The sequence below is a fragment of the Canis lupus genome, chromosome 36 (genome assembly GCF_048164855.1).
Source record: "Canis lupus baileyi chromosome 36, mCanLup2.hap1, whole genome shotgun sequence".
Taxonomy (NCBI): domain Eukaryota; kingdom Metazoa; phylum Chordata; class Mammalia; order Carnivora; family Canidae; genus Canis; species Canis lupus.
Window position 1 is genome coordinate 17,957,954 of NC_132873.1, and position 24,519 is coordinate 17,982,472.

A 24,519-nucleotide genomic window follows, 5' to 3' on the forward strand; every position below is an offset into this window, starting at 1 on the left:
GCATTACAGGACCTGAGAGAAGCCCCAGAAGTAGTGTGCCCAAGGTCTGTGTGTGGGTGTGTGGTTGGGTGGGGACTCAGAGCAGGTGCTGGTGACAGATCAGAAGGCAGGGAGGTGAAAACAACAGCTAGATCCAGAAAAGCATTTCAACCACTTGAAAGACTCAGCTTTCTACTTAAGGCAAACAGAAATCAACAAAGGATTCTGTAAAATAGCATTAGAATCCATTGTTCTTGCTGCCTTTTAGAGAGCTCACCTGGCTTTAGTGTGAATGGATTAGAAGCAGCAACATTGGAGAGTTAGTTTGGAGATTGCCACACTAATCAAAGGAAGAGAAATTGGTGTCCAGAAATAAAATAGAGGCAGTGGTAATGAAGAGACATAGATGGGTTTTTAAAGCACTTAAAACACAAAAGACAATTGATAGATTGTTATGAGAGTAAAGCATCAAGGGCAATGTCTGAGTTCTGGCTTTGGCAGCTGGGCAGATGGTAGTGCCATCCACATTACTGTTGGAGAGGGAGCAGGTCTAGGAGGAAGATATTAACCAGCTAGGGACATGATAGATTTGAGGAATCTATGGAACATCCAACTGAATGTACCTAGTAGACATTTGGAAATGTGGATGTGAAGCTCAGGGAGCAATCTAAGCTAAATATAGACTTTCACTTGGCATAGAACACCATGGACAGATTTCAGAAAGCAGAAGGAGGGAAAAGTGCCCACTTAAACACTTCTGGATCCAGATATAGTTGGCATTCAAAGTGGTAGAGACCATAGGTCAAGAAACAAAGGAAAGGAATAGAACAGATTATATATATATATATATATATATATATATATATATATATATATATACACACACACACATATATATACACATATATATGATATATAACACTGTATATGTTATATATGTTATATATTATATAACATATATGTATATGAGATATATGAGATATATCACTATATATAGTGTAGGAGACACCAATTTTAGTTTCCTATATAGTAGATGCTCTCAGGGCCTTGACCCCTTTCCTTGGCTCATCTGTAACCTCAACACACTGATAACTTCCTACTTTGAGCACCTGAGTTCTACTTCTCCATCTCAGAATTTTCTCCAGTTCAACAGTTAATGCTCTCAGGGCAACCCTGGACCAAAGAGAAAATGTAACTAAAAAATACCTCAGCTCCCCATTTTATCAGTGAACTATTCTGGAAATGAATGTTCTGTTCTATAAGATTCCTTATAAAAGGTCCCAGGGGGTTGAGCTTGTTGCCCAATAACTAGGTCACTAACACACACCAACACACATGTGTTTTGCTATTTCCCCTTTTATATCTCAATTTACCTGTCTCTTCATTTTGCCTTCCTGAGATCAACTCCCAAATAATTTATATGAATGACGTCATTGTCTGAGTTTGCTTTTGGTAAAACCCAAACTAAGATCAATATATCAGATAATAATAATTTATTTGCTTCTTTATTTCACATCTCTTGGAAAATATAACAATGAAAAAGTTTTGAAGGGGAACTGAATAAAACCCAAACCAATGTTAAACAGGTAAACCTAGAGCATTTTGTAGTTTGAGAAGGCAAGGAAAAGGTGAAAGAGAAATGGGGTTATGTCAAAAAGACATAGATGACAGCTTGAAAGAGCTCCCACTGGAAATATCTGTGTGACAATTTGAGAATAAAAAAGAAGATAAACTGAAGTTGACATTAAAATGCATGATTAATAGCAAAAAATACAGGAAAATAATTCCATTTACCACCACTGGAAATGACTCTTCCAATAAGTTCTTGACATGAAGATGGTTAACAAAAGACAAAGAATAGAGCACGTGTTCAGACATTTTAGAAAATGTATTAATGCTAGAAAGTTCTTCTTTTACATAGAATTTTAAGCTAAATAAAGCAGGAGCAACTCTAAAATGAAAACAAAAATTCCACTTTGCATTCCCCAGTGAAATAAGTTCATTCAATCATACCACCACTGGATGGCTAACCCATTTAGGTGAAAAATCGCAAAAGGACTTCAGTGATAACAGTTAATAGTGATGCCTGGTACTTCATTAGATCTTGGTTTAACAAAAAGTTATAAAAAGTATTTGAGGGGGCACCTGTGTGGCTCAGATGGTTAAACATATGCCTTTGGCTAAGGTCATGATCTCAGGGACCTGGGATCCAGCTCCCTGCTCAGCATGGAGTCTGCTTCTCCCTCTCCCTCTGCCTTTCCCCTGCTCGTGCCATGCTTGCTTACTCTCTCTCTCTCTCTGTCTCTCTCAAGTGAATAAATAAAATATTTTTTAAAGTATGTGGGGAAATATTAAAGAAGTTTGCATAGGAGCTAGGTACTAGATGATATCAGGGACTCTTGCTAATTTTGTTCAAGTGTGATAATGTTTTAATAATGGATTTAGAAGAAAGTCCAAGCAGTGAAATATCAATCTCCAAATTTTTTTAGAAAAAGATTATATATATCTATATAGATAAAGCAAATATGTTAACAAAATAGGTTCCAAATAGTTAGTTTTATAGTGCACCTATAAAAATGTTCATTGTAGTGGGATACCTGTGTGGCTCAGTGGTTGAGAGTCTGCCTTTGGCTTGGGGTGTGGTCCCAAGATCCTGGGATTGAGTCCTGCATCGGGCTCCCCATGGGGAGCCTGCTTCTCCCCCTGCCTATGTCTCTACCTCTCTTTCTGTGTATTTTATGAATACATAAAATCTTAAAAAATGTTTATTGTAGTACTCTTTCTACTTCTCTGTTCATGTTTGAACATGTTCATAGTAAGTTTTTAAGTTTTGTTTTAAATTAATCATTAAAATATTACTTGTGAAACATGAATTTTAAGTTTTCAATTTCTCTTTCAATAATCAAATTGCTTAATTTTATGTTCCTTCTGAGATATTTTTCCTAGAGGCATGGAGTATTGGGCTACCTGTTTACGTGTTTGTTTTAACTTTTGACATCTAAATACCAAATTCCTCTTCTATTTTGGCCTAGCACAGTCCTGGGGTTTTCTGTAACTACATTTTTCATTTCTATTGCTGAGGTTTATACCAATAAATAGAATGCTTATTAATGTAAGCCTCATTGACATTAGGTAGGCCAACATGTACTTTTCTCAACTTGTCTCTGTTATATTAATTTTCAAAGAACGACTTTGTGTGTATGTAGGAAGGGGAAAGGGGAAAGTGCAGTGATGGTGGGAAATTACTAGGCTTTAATGATACCTAAAAGGACTATATTTCTTGCAATAAATTGAAAATAAAAATAAGTCTTATATGGTTAGTGGATACGTAAATTGGTAAAAGCCTTTCTGGAGAGCAATTTGGCACTATTTCTCAAAAGCTTTAATATTCCACACACTTTGATATTTTAATGTTTATGAGAATTTACACTAAGGAAATCATAGTGGATAGTGTTTACATAGTGGATAGTGTATACACCAACATCTTTGTGGTTAAAATCACAAATCACCCTCAATGTCTAACAATAACTAAATTAGCATACATCCTATTATAGACAGAGTTGTGTCTTCCTAAAACTCATAGGTTGAAACTCTAATCTCCAGTGTGACTGTATTTAAAGACTACTTTGAAGAAAGTCATTAAAGTTAAATGAGGTCATAATGGTAGGGTCTCAATCCAATAAGACTGGATTTCTTCCAGAACAAAAATACCATGAGTAGGGGATCCCTGGGTTGCTCAGCTGTTTGGCGCCTGCCTTCGGCTCAGGGCATGATCCTGGAGTCCCAGGATCGAGTCCCACATTGGGCTCCCTGCATGGAGCCTGCTTCTCCCTCTGCCTGTGTCTCTGCCTTTCTCTCTCTCTCTCTGTGTCTCTCTCAAATAAATAAAAAAAAGAATACCAGGAGTATACACACCAGAGAAAAGGTCACGTGAAAGACTATGTGAAGGCACAAGAAGACCTTGATCTTGGATTTCCACCTTCACAAGTGTGAGGAAATAAATTTCTGTTGCTCAAAGCACCCAGTCTGTGGTATTCTCTTCGGCAGCCCAAGTAGACTCAACATCCCCAAATGGAATGATAATGATGATGATGATGATGATGATGATGATGATGCAAACGGATACCTCTATCATACTTAACTATGTATCAGGCAAAATTCTAGATGCCTGATACGTAGTATTATGTATATTAGTACTAGCAATTAGTACTATGCAAGTACTAGTTGATTTAATCTACACAAGAACCTTATGAGGAAGGTACTTTTATTATTTCCATTTTATAAGTTAGGAAGTTGAGTTACACAGAGGCTATATAATTTATCCTGGCTATGCAACTAATAGGTAGTGGAACTAGTATTTGAACTTAGGCAGTCTGGCTCCAGAGGCCATATTCTAAATCACAGATGCTCCCTCTCTGAGAAGACAACAAACATTATGATATGAATGGTCATTTAATTGAGTGTGAAGATGGTACTAGATATTATTTTTTAAAGTAGGTTAAAATACACACAGTTATATATATAATTTCTTACAATGAATACTTGTATATATCACTATTCACATACATACACACACATATATAAATGACATAAGATATGTATATATATATATGAAATACTTCCAAAACTTATCTGTGGCTATCTCTGAGTGATAGAAATAATGATATTTTTTCTTTTTTTCCTTTTTTGCCTATTATATATTTTATGTAATAAACATATGTTTAGTTTCATTTGAAATTTGCTGTAACATACTTGCTTAAAGTTTGAGTGGAATATTTAAGTAACTAAATAAAGAGACAGGATGAGGAATAATGTGAAAAAAAATAATCCCTCTAGATGGAAGGGAGTAAATATCAAAAACAAGATTTTGAAGAGTGGGATAGAATTTCAGTGATGGTCAGGCAAGCTTAGTCAGAGACACCAAATTTTAGTATGACAAGTATCCAAGGTGGGGACTGAAGTCAACAACTTACAGATCTTGGACTTTTAACTATGTGGTCAATCCACTAATTTGTCACTATTTCTATTGTCCAGTTCAGGATTTCTAATTTTTGGCTAAGTCCCTTTAGTAAAATCACAAATGCTGTGTGAATTGATGAAAAGGGAGGTCAGTAAGGATAGTAACAGTAAGCTGTTACAGTTATTACATGCTCATACTCCCACATATGGAAAGTAGAGTGACATTTTTAGGTAATCTGGGTAAGACACCAAATTATATATATATTTTTTCCCATAGGTCAGGAGCTGGGAAACAAATGGAGGGCCCAGGGAACCCTCTTGGTGGGTAAGTGTGGGAGTGGGAGGGGAAGTTGGCTTGCCTGGGGACATTTGAGAATTAGAAAATGAAAGAAATTTTGACTGTTGAGGATTCGATAATCAGAGAAAAACAGTCCTGCTGTGCAAGTCACATATTCCCTTGATGCTCAATGATGGCTATCTGTAAAAATATTACAGGTCAAATCCCATCATGAGGAACTTTAGGAAGTTACCAGATCTTTCACGGGGCTGAAATTTACTGTAATCAACATCATTCGAAATCTCATTGCCAGTACTTGTAGGTCATTTCCCTAAGGTCAAGGACTGGACATAAAACAAAACAGAAGCCAACTTCCCTCAAAGATGAGGTGGTTCATTAAAGCTGCCCAAGCATGCAGGGCACGACAGAAAGGCACTCTTGCAGAAGCCAATCCTCTTTCCCCTCTGACATTTCCCCTTTTGCTTTTTCTTGTTCCCTAGAGAACTGAGCCAATTATAGTCCCTTGTAATTTGAGGGGGGAGGGTGGTAATCATATTTTACTCCTTATTTGTGCTATACTAGCTAGAGCCACTGTGTCATATTTCTTTTCCAGTTTGTATTATGTCACACAGTCAGATGTTGGATGTTTTCATTATCACAAGCTACTAAAATACTGGGAAAAGAGAATGGATTGTAACTGAGATTATATATATATATTTCATACACATACATAATATATACAAGAAAATTTCAATATAATAAGATCAATGAAGTATTATTACTATGGGCCATGGACCATTGGTCAGAGCATAGAATATTTTCATTGGACTAAATTTTGGGTTTCATTGGTATTCATAATAATAGTATTCATCTTATAATAGTAATGTACAACCCCCTGTGGTGTAATAAAAAGGGACATTTCCCAAAGTAGGAACTGAATTGAAAATACAAGCATGAGGCTCTGACATGTCTATAATGCCAAAAACTGCTTGTGTGTATATGAGTCAGCTGAGAAAGTTAGCCCTCAGTGGTGAATGTTCAATAGAATTCCAGGTAACATTGAGGGGGTTTTATTCATTTATCTATTCAAGACATTTATTTAGCATCTTCTGTGTGCATGGTACCATCCTAGGGTCTAGGGATTCAATAAATAAACATAAAGAGAGACAAATGTCTGCCTTTGTGGAAATTATGTTCTGGTAAATAACTAGTAAATAAATCTGGAAAATAAATGCAATAAATAAGAAACTATATACCATGTTGGAGATATGAAATAAAGGAAGCAAGACTAGAAGAGGGTGGTAATTTTAGCTAGAGTAGAAATTGAGGCTGCTTTTAGAATATAATTTTAAACAAACACCTGAAATAAAAAGAGGAAATCAGCATGAAGACTTCAGGGAAAGAGAATCTCAGGCAAAGGGAACAGCAAGGGAAAAAGCTCTGAATATGCCTGTGTGTTTGTTTGGAGAAATCAGACCAGTATGACTGGAGCAAAGTGACCAAAAATGAGTTCTAGAAGGTAAGTAAGAGAGGTAACAGGGGCCAGGTGATGTTGGATGTGGTAGGTCATTATTAGAGCTCAGAAGTCTCTGAAGGGCTTTGAAGAAAAGAAGCATGAGGAGCCAGTCATCTCCAAGTACAGTTATGGGCAATGTTATACACCATTAGCACAACAATAACCAGGTTATTTACTTTCCTGACTATAGTGTGATGATATATATAAAAATTATTTTTAAATAACAAAATAGCAAGCTTTTATTAAGGAGATTATTGTGTCCTATTACTATTTGAGGCTGAGAACAACCTCTATTATGAGATGCAAGTTTCTTCAAATTGTTGTTAAACCTAAATTAATCAGATTATCAGAATTTAAACTAGCTAATCCCAGATATTAAATGGAAACCATAGAATGTATACTATGCATTCATAATGTATTTATGATACTGCTTCTTTCCTATCAAGGACATACCTCATTTTCAAATTATAAGCAAGTGAACTGAATAATGATGGAGTACATTGGTCAAACTAACTCACAGAAAACAGTTATAAAATCTGGAAAACAATATTTAAACACGGACACACATACAACAATTGAAGGCTCAGGAGAGTGACCAAAAGAAAGCAAAAACTAGAGAGGCATCATGCCTTGAAAGAGGAAATATGAAGGATGAGATTTGCAAGTCGTGTTTTATCTAAAAGTACTGCCTAATCTACAAGAGGCTCAAGTGATAGAAAGCCACAGCCTTACAGGTTTGTGGGTGCCAAATAGAGGGAAATCATGGGAGGGAGGAAGCACCAGACAGGCTGAGACCCCAAATCTACATTAAAAAAATCTAACCAGATCCTAGGCTGTAGACTAAAGCACTCATGTTTAGAGAAAACCCCGGGGGAATCTGTAAAGAACAACCAGGATCTAGAAGTCTAAAATATTGAACAGAGATTTCAGCTCCTGTTCTACACAGAGGAGATAGAATTTGGAGTTTGAGTCTAGCCAAGCTAACTGAATTATAGAACAAATTTCACTTTTCAGAAGAACAAAATAAAATACAGGGTTCTACAACATATCATTTATAATGTCCAGTTTCACTAAATATGTGAGTCACTAATCATGTGAACAAGCAGGAAAATGTGACTCTCAGGTTCTGACACCCACTTCTGACATTATATGTGAGGGTTTTTTTCCCCCAACACATTGTCTCTTTCCCAATACCAGTCCTCCCATTCTTAGATAGTAACCATCTGGAGTAAGTCTGTGACTAATAGCCCACAAATTAAGGGGCTTAGTTTTATAAACCTGTTCCAACTTCAGGTGCCAGTCTTAAGTCCCAGGGTACCACCCACACTTCTGACTGACCATCTATAAATCAATTTCATAATTCTCCAGAATGACTCCTAGAGCTCAGGAAAGCAGTTTACTTACTATTACCAGTTTATTTCTGTACAACTCAGAAACAGCCAAATGGAAGAGTTGCATAGGACAAGTAATTAGAGGTGGGAGGAGGGGAGAGAGTGGCATGCCACCCACCTAGCACTTTCATGTATTCACCACCCTGGGAGCTCTCCAAACCCTATGGCTTGAGGTTTTTTGGGGGGTTTCATTTAGTAGGCATGACTGATTAAATCATTGGCCCTTGGTGATTGAACTCAACCTCTCTCCCCTCGCCAGAGGTAGAGGAGGGCTGAAAGTCCCAATCTTATAATCATGGCTTGTCTTTCTGGTGACCAGTCTGTACCTTGAAGCTATCTATAAGGCCCTCAGCTGAGAGTCATCTCATTATCAGACATTTTTATCACTCAGGAGATTCCGAGGGTTTTAGGAGCACTCAGGAGCCAAAACAAAGAACAAATATTTTTTATTGTATCCCAGTGACCTATACCAAGGGGAAAAAAGCAGTTATTAGAAACCAACCTTAAAATGATCCAAATGTTGTTATTAAATAGGCAAAGACTTTGATGTAAATGTCATAAATATATTCAAAGACTTGAGGGAGATATCTACCAATGATATGAACAGATGGGAACCCTAGCAGAGAAATTGAAACTATTAAAAAGAGCCAAAAGGAAAATTTAGAGCTAGAAAATACAATAACTGAAATTTTTAAATTACAGGATGGATCTAAGATTGGAGACAGAAGAAAAGAGCTGGTACACTTGAAAGCCGATTTTAAAAATGCAATCTAAAGGACACAGAAAAATATTGAAGAAAGATAAAAAGAATTTTAGAGACCTTTGGAACAATACAAAAAATTACCAGATGTGTAACTAGAGTTTCAAAAAGAAAGAATAGAGAGCATGGGAAAGAAAAAATACATGAGAATTCATGGCCTAAAACCAAATTTGGTGAAAGACATCAATTGACAGAGCCAAGCAGTTTCAATAAACCCAAAGCAGGATAAAATAGAAAAACAGACCAAAGTACATTACAGTCAAACTTCTGAAAAACCAATGACAGTGACACAGTCTTGAAAGCACACTGAAAGAAATGACACATTACATACAGTAGAACCATGATAAGAATGATTTCTGACTTTCCAAAAGAAACAATGGAGGCCAGCAGACAATGGCACATTTCTAAAGTGCTGAAATACAAAAACTGTTAACCCAGAATTCTGTGTCCAGTGAAAATGTCTTTCAAGATTGAAAGCTAAAATAAGGTATTTTAAGATGAATAAAAACTAGCATTTGTTACTAACAGATTTGTACTTCAAAATATATTGAAGAAAGCTCTGCTTGGCTGAAGAGAAATGATGCTGCCATATAAATGAAAAACTGAAGATTTTGAAATAGAAAACATGTGGGTTAAATCTAATATATATATTACAGATATATATATACACACACACAATATATAATTCTTTCAGACAGAAACCATATATATACATATAATATATACATATATGCCATATATATTTTATATACATATATATTATATATAATAGATTCTTGTTATTCACAGTAGGTATGTTTTGTAAAGTAGCCATGCACACTAAATTAGCAAATACAGAATCATTGCTCCTAGGAGAAATACAGTTGGTTCCAGTGAGCCTCTGCTCAAAACTTTTTCATCAACCAATCAATATATAATTTTATTTTATGTGTGTTTCTGTTTAAAGGCAAATTATTTAATATGTATTATTGATCCATTAGCATTGAACTCAACTGACAGCATTGTAAGTCATCCCTGAATAAAATTTGTTTATCTAACACATGTATTTTCTCATGTTCTTCTTGCTTTTAAGAACTCCTACATCAGAATGGAGAATCCAGAAATAGACCCATACTTAAACGGTCAATTGGTATTTGACAAAGAGTCTATATGCAGAATATTCAAAGAATCTGATGTTCAGAGTACAGAGGATGGTCACTTCACAAAAGAAGAGTTACAGATAATCAGTAAGTACATAAAACGGTTTCATCATCATTCTCCATGGAGGAAAAGCAATTAAAACCCCAATGAGATCCTACTACACACCCACCACAATGGCTGAAATTTAAAAGGTGGGCAAATACCAAAAGAGAGCAGGATGTGAACAGTCAGAACTGTTCACTGTCCATACACTGCTGGTAGGATGGTAACATCATGTATTCTTTGACTCCACAATTCCATTCCTCATTATTTGTCCGACTGGAATTCAAACCAATTTTTGCCAAAAGACATGTACAAGGTGTTTTTTGCAGCTTTTCCCACAATAGCTAACAACTGAAAACGCTCCAAGAGGCTAATAGATAAACTGTGGTACAGTCATACAACGAAATACCACTTAGCAAAGAACTGCCTACACATGCAAGCATATGGGCAAATCTTGTAGACATCCTACAACACGAAGAAAAAGAACAAATAATACACATTATATGATTCTGTTTACATGATGTTCTAAAACAGGCAGAGATGTCTGTTAAGAAAGTAAAAAATGTCTAAGATGACTTAGTCATGTCATAAGGGAACTTTCTGGAAAGATGAACATCTGGGAAGATGAAATTTAAAACAGGGCAAGAGTTGCATGAGTAAATGCATTTGTTAAGATCGTGCCCCTAAGATTCGTGCATTTTAGGGTATATCCATTTAGCAAAATAGTAAATAGAAATAACAATCGCATGAGGGGTAGGGAGTAAGTAGAGGTTTAGATGGAACGAGAATAGCAGAATGTTGATGACTATTAAAACAGGGTAATGGGCATACAGAGGTTCCGTATTTGATTTTATTTACTTTGGGTTTGAAATTTTCTGCAAAATTATTATTTTAATGTTTATAAGCTAGGAAATCTGTGGCACGTGGGTGGCTCACCCAGTTAAGTGTCAGACTCAATTTTGACTCAGGTCATGATCTTGGGGTCATGAGACAGAGCCCTGAGGCTCCACACTCAGTAGAGCATCTGACACTTTTATTATGACTTGTTAAATGTTTTATTTTTAAGTTCTTTGAAAGAAAAGTGTCCCAGTTGAAATTTGTTTTGTGGTTTTACCATTAGCATCCCAGCAACAAATATCTCTGTGCTCACCATGTCCGGGTTCTTTGCTGAACACCTTTTAGGAAAACCCTCATAGGTGTGGTTGTCCCTGGGCATGGGGAGCTGAGAAGATTTTCTTGGGACAGGCATTGAAGTGTTGGGATTAGGTCACTAAGAGACTCCAAAGTGTGTTGTTTGAGGAGTTTCATCAGAAATGAGGGCACCCAGGGAATGGGTTACCCAGAGACATGACCTGCCCCAGTTGTAGTCATCCTTGGGTTTCTCTGTGACACCTGCCACCACAACCCCAAAGGGCAGGGTGTGCAACTGGTTTTTTGTTGTTGTTGTTCTTGGACCTATACAGACTCCTGTGTTCTTTACCCAAATCCTCTGAGAATAGAAAGGGATTTTTGTCTTGTCAAAGCAACTTTTTAACATTCTTAGGGCTTCTCTTAAGAAATTTTTCTGGGCAAAGTAAGGGATGAAGTCTTTTCTGTTGACATGACATGAGCAGACAGTTAGCAGCTGCTTCTGAGCTCGTGCTTCTTTCCCATCCACTGCCCCCCAGACCTGGTCCTGCTGGAAGTGGGATGCAGCCTGCAGGCTCTACCCTTCTGGGTGCCATCTGGTCCTTGCAGAGTAAGAATCTGAATGGAAGTAGATAAGGGGACATAGATGGCTAATGTCACAGTGCATGGTTCACAGTTTGGGGACCAGTTATTGCCAAAGCCACTTCCCTTGAGGTCCCTGGAGATAGTGAGAGAGGGGGAGGGAAAGAAGGGTGGGGAGAGAGAAAGATTGGAGACAAAAAGAAAAGAGAGGGGATCCCTGGGTGGCTCAGCGGTTTAGCACCTGCCTTCGGCCCAAGGCGTGATCCTGGAGTCCTGGGATCGAGTTCCCCATCAGGCTCCCTGCATGGAGCCTGCTTCTCCCTCTGCCTGTGTCTGTGCCTCTCTCTCTCTCTCTGTCTCTGTCTCTCATGAATGAATAAATAAAATCTTAAAAAAAAAAAAAAAAGAAGAAGAAGAAAAGAAAAGAGAAAGACTTGGCCGGGCAGCCAGCATAGTGAGTCTCAGTTACATTCATCGGGGCTCCAAAGTCTTATGCACACACTCAAATTGAATGGAGCAGAGACACTGGCCCTCCGTCCCCAGTGGAAAGAACATTCAGCCTTCCTGGATCCTGGATTGTCTGAAACCAACGCAGTAAGAGCATCTGAGATGAAGGAGAGGGAGCCTTCCTAGCGATGCCCCGAAATCACTAAAAACAAAAAAGCCTCATCAGTTATGTGGGCAGAAATTGGCTTTTTTTTCTTCACATGCTTAATCTCTGTTTTCACATCGTATCAGCAATTGTGACTTCTCTAGTTTCATTTGGCTTAAGACCGTAATTCACTTTATAGAGCAAGAGATCTTTGAGTTTATCCCTTTTCCATCTGCTCTCCCTCCGCTTCCTCCACCATTAAGACCCCCAAGTATTTAATTAAAATTAAGTTAGCTTTTCTAAGAAGGTGGAGGGAATCGGAGCCGGAAAGGATCTAGGAGAAGGATCTAAACACCAAAAGGGCCAAGAAAATTGTTTAAAACCGGATCGAAAACTGTCTCTCTGGCTTCCTCTTTCTCTCTCTTTTCTTCCCGCTGCCAAGTAAACCTTTGCCTGATTACAGTAAACACCTTCTTAACAGATCAAAAGGAGTGATTTTAAAGTGAGTTGCTTACTCACAAAATTCATTATGGTAATGCCTCATCATATTTAGCTGAGCCCACTTCCCCGCCACCTCCCTTTGATCTGCCACTGTGGCCTCCTGGCTGTTCCCGCAGTTCATCTACATTTTGTTGGCGTCAGGCTTTCTCAGTACCCAGGCCTCGGGTTTGTGAACAGCCCAGTAGAATTAGAAGAGCCAGCCTAGAGACTGGGTTTTCTCCCAATCCCTTAAAAATAGATATATTTTGAAATGTCAGTAACAACACATGTTAGATGTTTAACTCTTCCTTCCCGCTCCTGCCCCCAGGAATCCATCCTTTTTACTACTTCCCATGGAATCCACCCCACAGTGGCTCTGTTTCACCGTAGCTCATGTCTGCAATGCAGGCTTCTTGCAGAGCTTTATTTATTATTAATGATACAACAATTTACAGCGTGCCAGCCTCCTCAACCTCAAAGTACCTTACAGATGCAGAGTGAAGGGAGGCCGCCCACTGCCTCTGCGCTGAAAGACGCCACCAGACACGCAAGAAACCACCTCCAAAAAGAGAGTCACTTTGCCTGCGTGGTCCCCTAGGATTGCTCCGGCTGGCAGAGGCACCAGCGGTGGGGACTGCGGACGAGTGACTGGGACTCTAATTTGCAATGACATAACCTGACCTTTGGGAAGGCAGAGCGTTTTGATCTGATTTCTGCAAATGACTTACCTGCGGGTATTTCTCTGTTGCTCAGTGTCCTGCTCAATAAAACGGGTGGAAGATAACGTGCTTCCTTTTACCATCTGCCTACATCCCCCGAGTCACCAGCTGCCCAGCTCAGCCCCCCAGATGCCGTTTCTTAGTCCTCACTGTCCTTGATCTCTCTGCAGCATTGGGAACTACTGACCATCCTGCCCTCCAAGTCCGCGAAACTCTGGCCTCTCCCAGTTTCTATGATGCTAGATTCCCTGCCTCTTCTCCTCTTGGCCCTTCGTTTATTTTGTCAGTACTTCTCAGGCTGTCCATTTTCTGGTCCCCTTTTCTTACCGCTCTGTGACCATTAACAGAACTCTCCCCCTGCTGGTAATGAGGATGATGATGATCAAGTCAATTCCTTTATGGCTAGGGAGCTTTCGAATTCCAACATTTCCACATTATATCCTCATATGCTACAGAAACCCCTTGAACACTGGTGGGACACCTCATCACACTGCACTGTTACCACTTACGTCAGGTTCTGCTTGTCTGTGTCTGTGAGCTCTGTGGGGGTGGGGACCGGACCTGTCTTAGCTCCCTTTGATAATCACCTGACCCATGATAGAAGTTAAAGGAACAAATGGGTATTATTGGCCTTCTTTTACAGATAATGTTGTATTTTATGCATAACCCTGATATATATATATATTAAGATTTTATTTATTCATTCATGGGAGACAGAGAGAGAGAGAGAGAGAGAGAGAGAGAGAGAGGCAGAGACACAGGCAGAGGGAGAAGCAGGCTTCATGCAGGGATCCTGATGCGGGACTCGATCCCAGGACTCCAGGATCACGCCCTGGGCCGAAGGCAGGTGCTAAACTGCTGAGCCACCCAGGGATCCCCGCATAACCCTGATATTTAGAGATTTGCCCAAAGTCACAAAGCCTAGGGATATCAAATACCATCCAGGTTTCTGACTCCACATCCACTTATCTTTATACTTAATCCTAAATTGCTAAAAGCAGTGAAACCTGAATTTCTCTCTGTCACACTATATAACTAACAGTCTTCATAAAATCATGGGAGGGAAGCTTAGAGTTCATCTACACTACTGATTCCTAGCTTTACCTGATCATGAGTGTCTCTCGATGTGTATGAGAATAATGCTAGTTTCTGGACCCCTCCTCAGTTCCACTACATTCAGAGGAAGGGCCTAGAGAATTGGGTGTTTAAACAGCTTCTCCCTCTCTATCATTCTATACCCATCACTACTCTGAGACTGCTGGTCCTGACTTCAACTCCAAAGAGGGAAATGAAAGCTGTGGATCCAAAGGGACTCCACTTGGCAGCAGAGATAAAGGAAGAGAAACCCAATCCTACATGTATAGATGATTCTCACCAATAGGGGAATTTAGGAAACACAATTCAAATCAGTGGCCCTGAAAGCGTGATCCCAAGACCATCAGCATCACCTGGAAACTTATTAGAAATGCAGATTTTCAGGCCAACCCCAGATCTATCAAGTCTGAAATGAATCTGAAGATGAGGGGTTATGCTTTAACAAGCCCCCCAGGTGAATCTGATGCATCCTCAATTTTGGGACAGGCATCCTCAGATACCATCTAAAACAGGTGAGACTATTCTAATTTACAAAAGGACATAACTGTATCTTCAGTAGCTCTTTCCAGTGATTGTTACAAGGGACCTAGCTCCCTGCTACTCTTCCCAAAGCCCACGTTTTCTTGTTCTGAGCCCAGCACTTCATAGAATGGGGGTTTATATCTCTTCATGAGTCAGATAGTTCATGTTAATAATTTCTTTAATGGTACTTTTAAAAAATATTTATATATTTATTTTAGAGCGATTGCATTTGGGGGCAGGGGGCAGAGCAGACTCTGTACTGAGCGCGGAGCCCAACCCAGACCTGAAATCATGACCCAGGATCACGACCGGAGCCAATACCAAGAGTCAGACACTTAACTGACTGCACCACCCAGGTGCCCTTCTTTTAAGGTATTTGGAATACTTAATTGTAGTGACCCTTCCCAGCTGTTTAATATCCAATCAAGCAGTTATGCAAATGTCTTGTTTGTTGGTCACCATCATGGGCAAACACTGTTCAGCCCTGGGCCTGGAATGGACAAAGGGCTCAACAAATAATTGTTAAATTTTTGAAAAGGAACTTTTTGGTTGTGGTATGGGATTCTGCTCAGAGGTTGCCACAGAGAACAGAATTCACCAGGTCTACTCTCCTTGCTCTGCAGGTCGGTATTACTGACCCTTTCCTCCCTGTTTCCCACCATGCCTGATGCTTTGCTTCTCCCCTGTACTTCTGTTTGCCCTCCTCATCTGCTGCCCAGACTCTGGGGCCCTACCTTTCCTGCCTTTCATTTCATTAGGGTCCAATCACTCCAATTCACTGAACATATTTCTGATTCCACTTCCCAAGGTGCAGGTGACCCCATTCTCTCCAGTTCTCTGTTTCCTGCAGGGGCAAAGGATTGTATGTCTCATCCTTTAACCCTACTCCAAAGCAGAGTCCTTTGGTTCATCCTTCTCCATCTCCCACTTTAGAGATGAAGTCAGATTCAGCAGACCCAGAAAACTCATGTGGATAAAATGGCAGGGAAGGAGAAAAGGGGTACATGCCAAACAAATTGAATCACATGTGTGTAGGTAGTCTGTTATTAACATGCATTAAGCACTTGGGCATGCTAAGTGCTTAATACATGTCAATAGCTATAATAGTTAGACACATCTTGAGGATACGGCATTGTGTTTATACCATCCCTGCCTGGGTAGCTATTTAACATGGTCAGTTGGACATCTGGACTCAGGCCAGTTGGTACCCAGTTGATCTTTGCTAAGAAGTGATTGCAGCTGCTACAGCCCAGGAACCCCTTGTAATGCTGCCCGGTGCCCAGCAGGGAGATGCAATTGTCCAGTGAATAGATTTAAGAAAAGGACTAGGAATAGAGTTTCCCAGGCAGCAGTTGAAAAGCTAATCCTTCCCTTTCTAACGACAACTACAAAAGAAAATGAAGAAAAATGCAGTGTACTGTGAGAATCAATTGAGATGGGAAATATTCAATAATTTATAACACTTCTATAACATGTTTTCCTATAAAATTTAACTAAATTGAATCTTAATTTTTATATCAGAGAATCTTCCTACCTCATAACCACATGGCTATTAGGTATGTGCTTAGTTAGCTGGAAGACCACAAGAAAAAAAATGATTATTGATGGGTTAGAGCCTTCCCATAGAGAGGGACAGGTTTGAGTCAGTATATGAAATGAGAACTGCTAATGGCATCAGGACATCTGGGTTTAACCACAGCCTTCCGAAATTACTAGTTTCATAATATTTGATGAGTCTCAAAAGCTTTCTGAGCTTCAGTTGCTTCTTCTATAAAATGATTCCTCCCACACCTATTTTGAGAAAAATAAGAGATGATACAGACATATAGAAATAAATATTCAGGGCACCTGGGTGGCTCAGTCAGTTGGGTGTCTGCCTTTGGCTCGTGTCATGATCCCAGGATCCTGGGATCAAGCTCCTCATTGGAGCTTAGCAGGGAGTCTGCTTCTCTCTTTCCCTCAGCATCCCCCACCCCCACTTGTGTGCACACTCTCTCTCAAATAAATAAAATCTTAAAAAAAAAGAAAAGAAATGGATACTCAGGTCTTGCTGTAATAGTACAGTAACAAACAATCCCATGATTTTAGCAGTTTACAATATTGATTTCTACCTTGTGGAGTTTGGAATCATCTGTGGTTCAGCTGAGCTCAGCTAAACATGAGTTCAAGTCAGCCTCTGATTCCAAGACCCAGCTGAAAATATAACGGCCATGTAGGTTATGTTGTTCTTTCTCAGGGCCATTGGCTGTGATGTAAGAGAGCAAGTGCAACTTGCTATGACTTCTAAAGCCTGAACTTGACAGTGACACACTCACTTCAGCACACATTCCACTAATCAAAGCAAGCTCCATAGCCGGGCCCAGTGTCATTTGGGCAGTGAAGTATCCTCAGCCCAGAGAAAATCCATGGCCTGGGTGGAAAGGAAGACAGAATTTTGAACAAATATTATAACCTATCCCAGTGCATGGAATTATTCTGTAAGATAACAGTTGGATGTTGAAGTGATAATGATTACTTTAGCCTTGGTTGGTTAACAGTACGAACTTGTCTAACAAAAGATAAGATTTGGAGCTTTGTAGAGAACAGAACACTCAGGCACATACTTCCACATTATAATTTTTTTCTTTAAAGACTTTATTTATTTATTAATGAGAGACACAGAGAGAGAGTCCAAGACGTAGTAGGCAGAGGGAGAACGAGGCTCTCTGTGGGGAGCCTGTTGCAGGAACTCGATCCCAGGATTCCAGGATCATGCCCAGAGCCAAAGGCAGGTGCTCAACCACTGAGCCACCCAGGTGTCCCCCAATTTTTTTTTATTTGAGTATATGTGCCACACAATATTACATTAGTTTTAGGTGTACAACATAGTGATTCCACTATGTTATGCTATGCTCACCACAAGTGTAGCTGCCATCGGTCACCATACAACACTGTTATAACATCATTGACTGTATTTCCTATGCTGTGCCTTTTATTCCTGTGACTTGCTCATTCTGTCACTGAAAACCTGTATCCTCTACTCCCCCTTCATCCATTTTACCCCTCCTCTCACCGTGCCCTCTGACACCCATCAGTTTGTTCTGAATATTTACAAGGCTGATTTTGCCTTTTGTTTGTTTATTCATTTGTTTTGTTTTTTTAGATTCCACATCTAAGTGAAATCAAATGCTGTTTATCTTTCCCAGTCAGACTTATTTTGCTTAGCATAATACTCTCTAGGTCCATCCATGTTGTTGCAGACAGCACAATCTCATCCTTCTTTATGGCAGCATAATATTTCATTGTATATAAATGTTACAGTTCTTGATCATAATCTCAAAGGCTGGATTTCCAGAAAACTAGGCGTGGATCTAATAGCCAAGCAGACACAGGTTGGTAGGTACTGATATAGGGTCTGATCAGTGAGCACAGTTTCTTGAGTCTTCTTAATCCCTCATAGGAGATGTATTGGAATTCTGTTATTCAGGAGAAGGAACTGTCAGGAACCAGGAAGCTCCAGAATGAGGGCTTAGAAAACCTCTTATATGACTAGCTGTGTCACATGAAAAGCCAGCATGGGTTCTTCACATAGTTTTATAAGCCATGCCACCTGTTGTGCATTTCTGCAATAGGTAACATCCCACTTTTTGGTATACTCACTGCTACTTCATGACTTCACCCAGACTGAGGGCATGTGTGATAAACATCTCCTGTGCTACCATTCCAGGAGGGGCAGGGCACAGAGGGCCTGGTCAGGGCTCTCTACCCACTCTACAAATGCTCCTTAAACATGCAAGTGCTTGCAAACTGGCAGGAATGGTGGTATCTAGTATCAAAATGATAAATATACTTGGCAAATAAGGGGAGTGATTAGAAATAAACAGGATGAATTTTGTTAGTGACACAGTAAACAGGGATGCAAAACAAAATTGAAATTTTCATAGGCAAGTGTGAACCAACTATACACAAAAATGACTGGAAAAGATAGAAGTCCCCGTGGCAAGGCAAATGCTTATTGTGATTTTGCCAAATGACCATTATCCTACTCTACAGCAGTATTCAGGTCCCAGCCCAGAGCCAGAATAATAAATACAGAGAGAGTGCACTTTTTTTTTAGAAGGATAGAGTGCAGAAAGGAAAAGAGATTTTAAAAGGATTTTCTGCAGTCTAGACATCATTTATGTAAAATATCTTGTATCTAGTATCTATTATGTTCCTTGTACTGTGCTAGGTGCTGAAGACACCAACATGAAGGACAAGGTCCCTACCCATGGGAATGTACAACCCATTACAGTCCAGTCCATGTGTGTAATCACATGTCCTACACATGCAGGAAATGCAGGAGGTGGACATGAAAACAACAGTTGCAAAACGCAGTGATTATGTGCTTGAATAAAGTTTACCAAAGCATTGTCTGTCTTCCTGCCCAGTCATCACCAGCCAAGAGAAAACTGGAAAACTGAGGGAACAGGGGCAGTTAGAGCTAATCCAGAGATTCAGATGTTCTTCAGGTAGGTTTGGTCTTAGCACAAACTGGACTACTCTGGATAGTGGACCTAGGGGTCTAATAAGATTAAAGTGAACTAAATGGCTAGAAAAATCCAGGGAAGAATAATTGTCACCATAGGAGTCTGTCTGACTTTGGGCAGGGGCACATTCTCAGCAAGGCCCTATGGAAAGTATGAGGATGAACATGAAGTGCTCCTGCCTTCAAAATGTGCATGGTCTAGGAGTTTAGGCATGTATCTTACCTCTCTAGCAAGCTGTAACAAGCTTGCAGAGTTAAGCCCTGTCTTGTTCCTTTTTGTACTACTTCCAGCCTCTAGCGGAGTTCTGAGACCAGAAAGAAATAATTAACACTAGAGATACATGAATAAAAAAGGAATTGGGGTGAGAAGAGTATAGATGAATCTGAAAAGTCTGAAATTTAACTACAATCCAAGGCCATGGTTGGTTTCAGAAATATATACCTGTTGGTGCTTTGGTTCTTATTCTCACCTTAAGTGCCTCTATAACCACTTAAGTGGCCATCATACCCTCTCTAGGGCCAGAAATTGAGAAAAGATATTAAAATGGTACCATGTTACTATCAACTTAACCCTCTTATCATCTCTGTCACTCTGGGTGTGGGACCACAGGGGAAGAAGGAAAGGTGGAAGGAAAAGTAGATCAGGGCAAAGAGAAATCGTCTGGCAAGATTTGACTCTGCTCAAGAGTAGAAAGAAAGTAAAAACCGTAGCATGGGGAAAAGCTTGAAACTTAGAATCAAACAGAAGTGGGTTTAAATCCTACTAAATTTACTGCATGGATTACCTCTTGGATAATATCTCCATTTTCTAATCTGTACAATGGATATGAGAATATCTATTTTGTAAAATTGTTGTGAGAATTCAATGAGATCATATATGTGCAAGTATTTAACCCTGTACCTGGTGGATAGTAAAAGACTAACTATGTCAGATACTTCTTCTACTATAAAATATAAAATAAGGGTGTTCTTCAAGTCCTGAATTTCAAAATAGAGAAATAAAGAGACTCACATATGATGTCTTTCACAAAAAAAAAAAAAACTTGCTCTCAGAAAAATTCAATAGTGGTGAGCATGTGCTATTTCTGCCTAAACCTACAATCCACGTGGCAAAAGTATCAGTAGGAGAAGGGTGTGTGCATATCTGTAAACCATTAAGAGGGTTACATGAGTTAATAAATGGAAATGGGTTGAGTGTTGCCTGGCAGCTCAATTATTATTGTTGTTGATTATTATTATTACTATCATTAGTACTAGTGGTATCAGTATTATTGGCTGAATTGGCCACTCAAATTTCTTGCAAATAACTGACCAATCTCATTACAGATGGAGCCCAAGCTTTATAACTCAAAGGCTCAGATGGGTTGAGGGTGTTCAGGAAGAAGAAAGAGAAAAATGAATGTTTTGGCTCTGAACACCACTGTTTCTGGTACTGGGGCACTGATCCTCTATATGGCTACCGGGAAATTTGAACTAATATGACAGTCATTTGTGGACCATTTCCAGGGTGCCTGCATTTGCCTTGGAAGGAGGTGCTCTGGCCATTTTCCAGGAGGACTGACGGAAAATCCCAGTTAGTGGTTCAGGTTTGGGATTTAACCCTTCAGCCTTTCTGAGAAGGAGGGTTTTTTTGTTTTGATACAAGGGCAGGGGAGCCACAGTGATAAAGCACAGAAGAACCTTAGAAATTATAAAGCATAATTGTCAGTGCTGTAAAACACCATTGTTGTTATTTTACCTCTTTGACTATGACTCTTTCATTATCAAATGGTCTGTGTGTAGCCCCTGTTTCTACAGGTGCATGAAATGTGAGAGAATGCCACTGGGAGATTCATTTTCCAACAACTAGAGATGAAGAAGGTACATCTCCCCATTTCTTTGTCGATGCTAGCATCCGTCTTGTGGGACTCGATCCCGGGTCTCCAGGATCACACCCTGGGCCCAAGGCAGACACTCAACTGCTGAGCCACCCAGGCATCCTGAACTGACATGATTTTAAAGGAATTTTAGCTGTAAGGGATCAGGAAAGGGAGCAGGCTGATAGGTTATGTTTTTGTGACCAGTTCTCCATACTGCAGCAAGAATAAACAGGATTCAGGCATCGTAGCTCAGATTTCCTACAATGTAGGAAAAGTAGTAAGGAATAGAGGTAATGGATCTTGTCCATCTACCCTCCCCATCTTATTCATCTCTACCTCTTCCCAAGAGAAGTGTGTCTGTAGCTAAAACTCTTTACCTGGGCTCCTAAGTCTTGTTGAGGTAAGAATTTAAAACCAGAGCTTCCTCTCCAGGGTTCATTTGGAAGCAAAGGGCTCTGACAAGGGCATACATCCAAAAGCCATTTTAAAAATATATTATCATGTAAAACCTCACAACAGCTTGATTCAGTTTGAGAAAAACTCAGGTTGAACATCCAAAGGTTGACAACTTGAGTCAATAGAAGGAAGTTCTCAAAAAAAAAAATAAAAAAATAAAAAAAAGAAGGGGGTTCTCAAAGCTCTGATGAAGTCGCCCCAGTTTTGGAGAGCATAGTTCTGAGCCCCAGCATAGTCCCTGGATGGTAGCTGCCTCAGCCCTCAGCAGCAATGAGCTTTGTGTCATGGTGTTAGCAGTGTCTCAGCCAAAGCCACATGGCCCCGTAGGAGCCATATCCCTAGGGAGGTAGGGCCTGGTGGGATTGTTGGATGTGAGTCCATTTGCACTGAAACAAATTTTCGCCTCTGCTTCTTCAGCTATTTGCTCTGTCAGCAACTTCACAGTGGCCTTGGCTCCTAAAGCTGGTCATCAAAAGATCAAGATCAAAGAGAACCCTTAGCACAGAGTACAGGCCACCTGCCTAGAAAATGCCTCAGTGGGCATCCTCCCCCTTCCATTCCAAGTGTCCACAGTGTCCCACAATTTTCTGCTCTTCTCTCTGATGCGAGCTCCAGGCATCAGTCTGTGTTATTAGATTTAAGTAGCCAGGTCAACAGCATGCATCGCCAGCCCACCTCCCAGCTGGGGGGGCTATTGCTGAGTCTCTTTTGTACTTGAGGTTTTCATTTCAACTCATGTCTTCCTCCTTCCAAGGGCGGTGGCATTAAGGATCATTAGGGTAAGGCAGCTGAGAACATGAAGCAGGGTTGATCATGAAACCAAAGACTAAATCTCTGTGCTCGCCAGACCTGGCACGACCTTGTCTACCTCCGGGCTTCTGTGTGCCTGGAAAGGAAGACTCCTGCTTTAAAGCAGTTGCTCCCCAGTGGCAGGGGGCGGGCACTGCTGAGATCAGATGTGCTGTGGCGTTAATGCTCTGAATTTACAAAAGGCTGTTTGTGAAATGCCCTGCAGCTTTATTTCTCTCCCCTGGATGCATGAAATCCTGGAAGGTCCAAGGATGGGGCTGGTATTAATAGAGTGAGACCTCAACTAATTGCAGAGCATGTACTGCAATACCGTATTTGATACTAGAAACTACGTTAGCAGAAGTAGAAGTAATATAGAGACACATGGAGGCATTTAGGATGTCAGAGAGAGGGAGTTATAAAAATAAATTAGTTAAGCTAGCAACAAATGAGCTGGAAATGTAAAACATGCATCTGAAATCTCTTGGGTCAAAGGTAGGGAAGGAAAGGAGATTGCTTCAAGTCAGAAGAGGAGGGAACCCAGCATGAAAAGAAAAGAAAAAAAAAAGGAAAAAAAAGGAAAAGAAAAGAAAGGAGGAAGTGGCTAGAGGGCTGCTTGGAGAGCAGAGACTTCTCCAAAGGGGAGAAAAAGCTTGAGGATGGAGGGAAAGCCAGAGCCACATGTGTTAACAAGCATCAAATAGACATATCTAAGCCCTCAACATGTGGTAAGAAGCCTCTAGCAGCCACACCTTGCCCCAAACTGACCATCTTGCCCATGGAAGTGGGAAGATCTGGGAAAATCCATTTGAGCTCCGTGCAAAAGACAGAATTAGCCGGACCTTCAGGTCTGGCTTTGCTGACAGGGCTCCCTCTTCCTCTGCTACTCTTATTCTTCATTTTGAAGGTATGTGCACACACGTACATGCCCCAAATCTCAATACCCCTTTCAAAAAAAAAAAAAAAAAGCCATTCTGGGGGAGGAGCAAGCTCAGTTCACTGGAATGTGTAACTGTAGTAGGTCTTTGTGAAGAGATGGCTCTTTTGGATTTTCTTGGTTTTTGTTTTCCCCCCTGAAAAAAAAAAAAGTATGTAATTCATTTTAATTTATTTTTTATTTTTACTGTAGTCAAACATGTAGAATTGTGGTTTGGGCTCATTATTTGCCTAGCTGATTTGATTAACTTTCCATTGTACGTCAGGAGCTATTTATCCCATTATTTAAAAGTTTTCTACTGCACTGAGAAATTTGGAGGGAAGGTTCGGATCTGATCAATCCCCAATGCCTCATCCCCCTGCTTGCTGAGATCTGATTCTGCTTTCTGAGCTTTGTGTCACAATCATAGATGAAGATATTATATGCGTAGGCCTGGTTAAATGACACAGTAACTGAAAGTCTTTCACCTTGATTAATCTGTCAGTCAGCAAGGGTAAGAAACTGAGAGAAAATTCCTTTTAGTTGGGGGAGGGGTTGTCTGGAGCTTAAGGGTTTCTAACTGAATTCCTAAAGGAGGATGGAAGGTGATGTCAAGTGAGGGGGGGAAAAAAGTGAATAAAGTTTGAGGATACTGAGGTTTTTGTCATTTTTGCTCCATGTCCAGGAAACAGACAGATGGAAACTGTGGCATTTGATTCACATGCTCCCATACTGCATTATTCATACAGCCTTGTGTTTTGTTTTCATTTGTTTGGTATTACAAACCGAATTCATTCATTTGACAAATAC

General features: G+C 39.9%; 2 long non-coding RNA genes across 3 annotated transcripts in view; one reads left to right on the top strand and one right to left on the bottom strand.

Moving 5' to 3' along the window:
- The window catches only part of LOC140625298 (uncharacterized), a 124,879-nt gene that overhangs the window by 43,363 nt on the left and 56,997 nt on the right, over positions 1 to 24,519 (bottom strand). Inside the window, exon 2 of one of the 2 annotated variants that reach the window (XR_012024655.1) lies at positions 17,799 to 23,866. The exons of the other annotated variant lie outside the window; for it this stretch is intronic. This is a non-coding gene — a long non-coding RNA (uncharacterized lncRNA). Of the gene's footprint in view, positions 1 to 17,798; positions 23,867 to 24,519 lie in introns of those variants that run through there. 2 annotated transcript variants of the gene reach the window in all.
- The window catches only part of LOC140625296 (uncharacterized), a 41,911-nt gene that overhangs the window by 14,009 nt on the left and 3,383 nt on the right, over positions 1 to 24,519 (top strand). The window contains exons 2-3 of the long non-coding RNA XR_012024653.1: positions 5,216 to 5,263; positions 9,955 to 10,108. This is a non-coding gene — a long non-coding RNA (uncharacterized lncRNA). The remainder of the gene's footprint in view (positions 1 to 5,215; positions 5,264 to 9,954; positions 10,109 to 24,519) is intronic.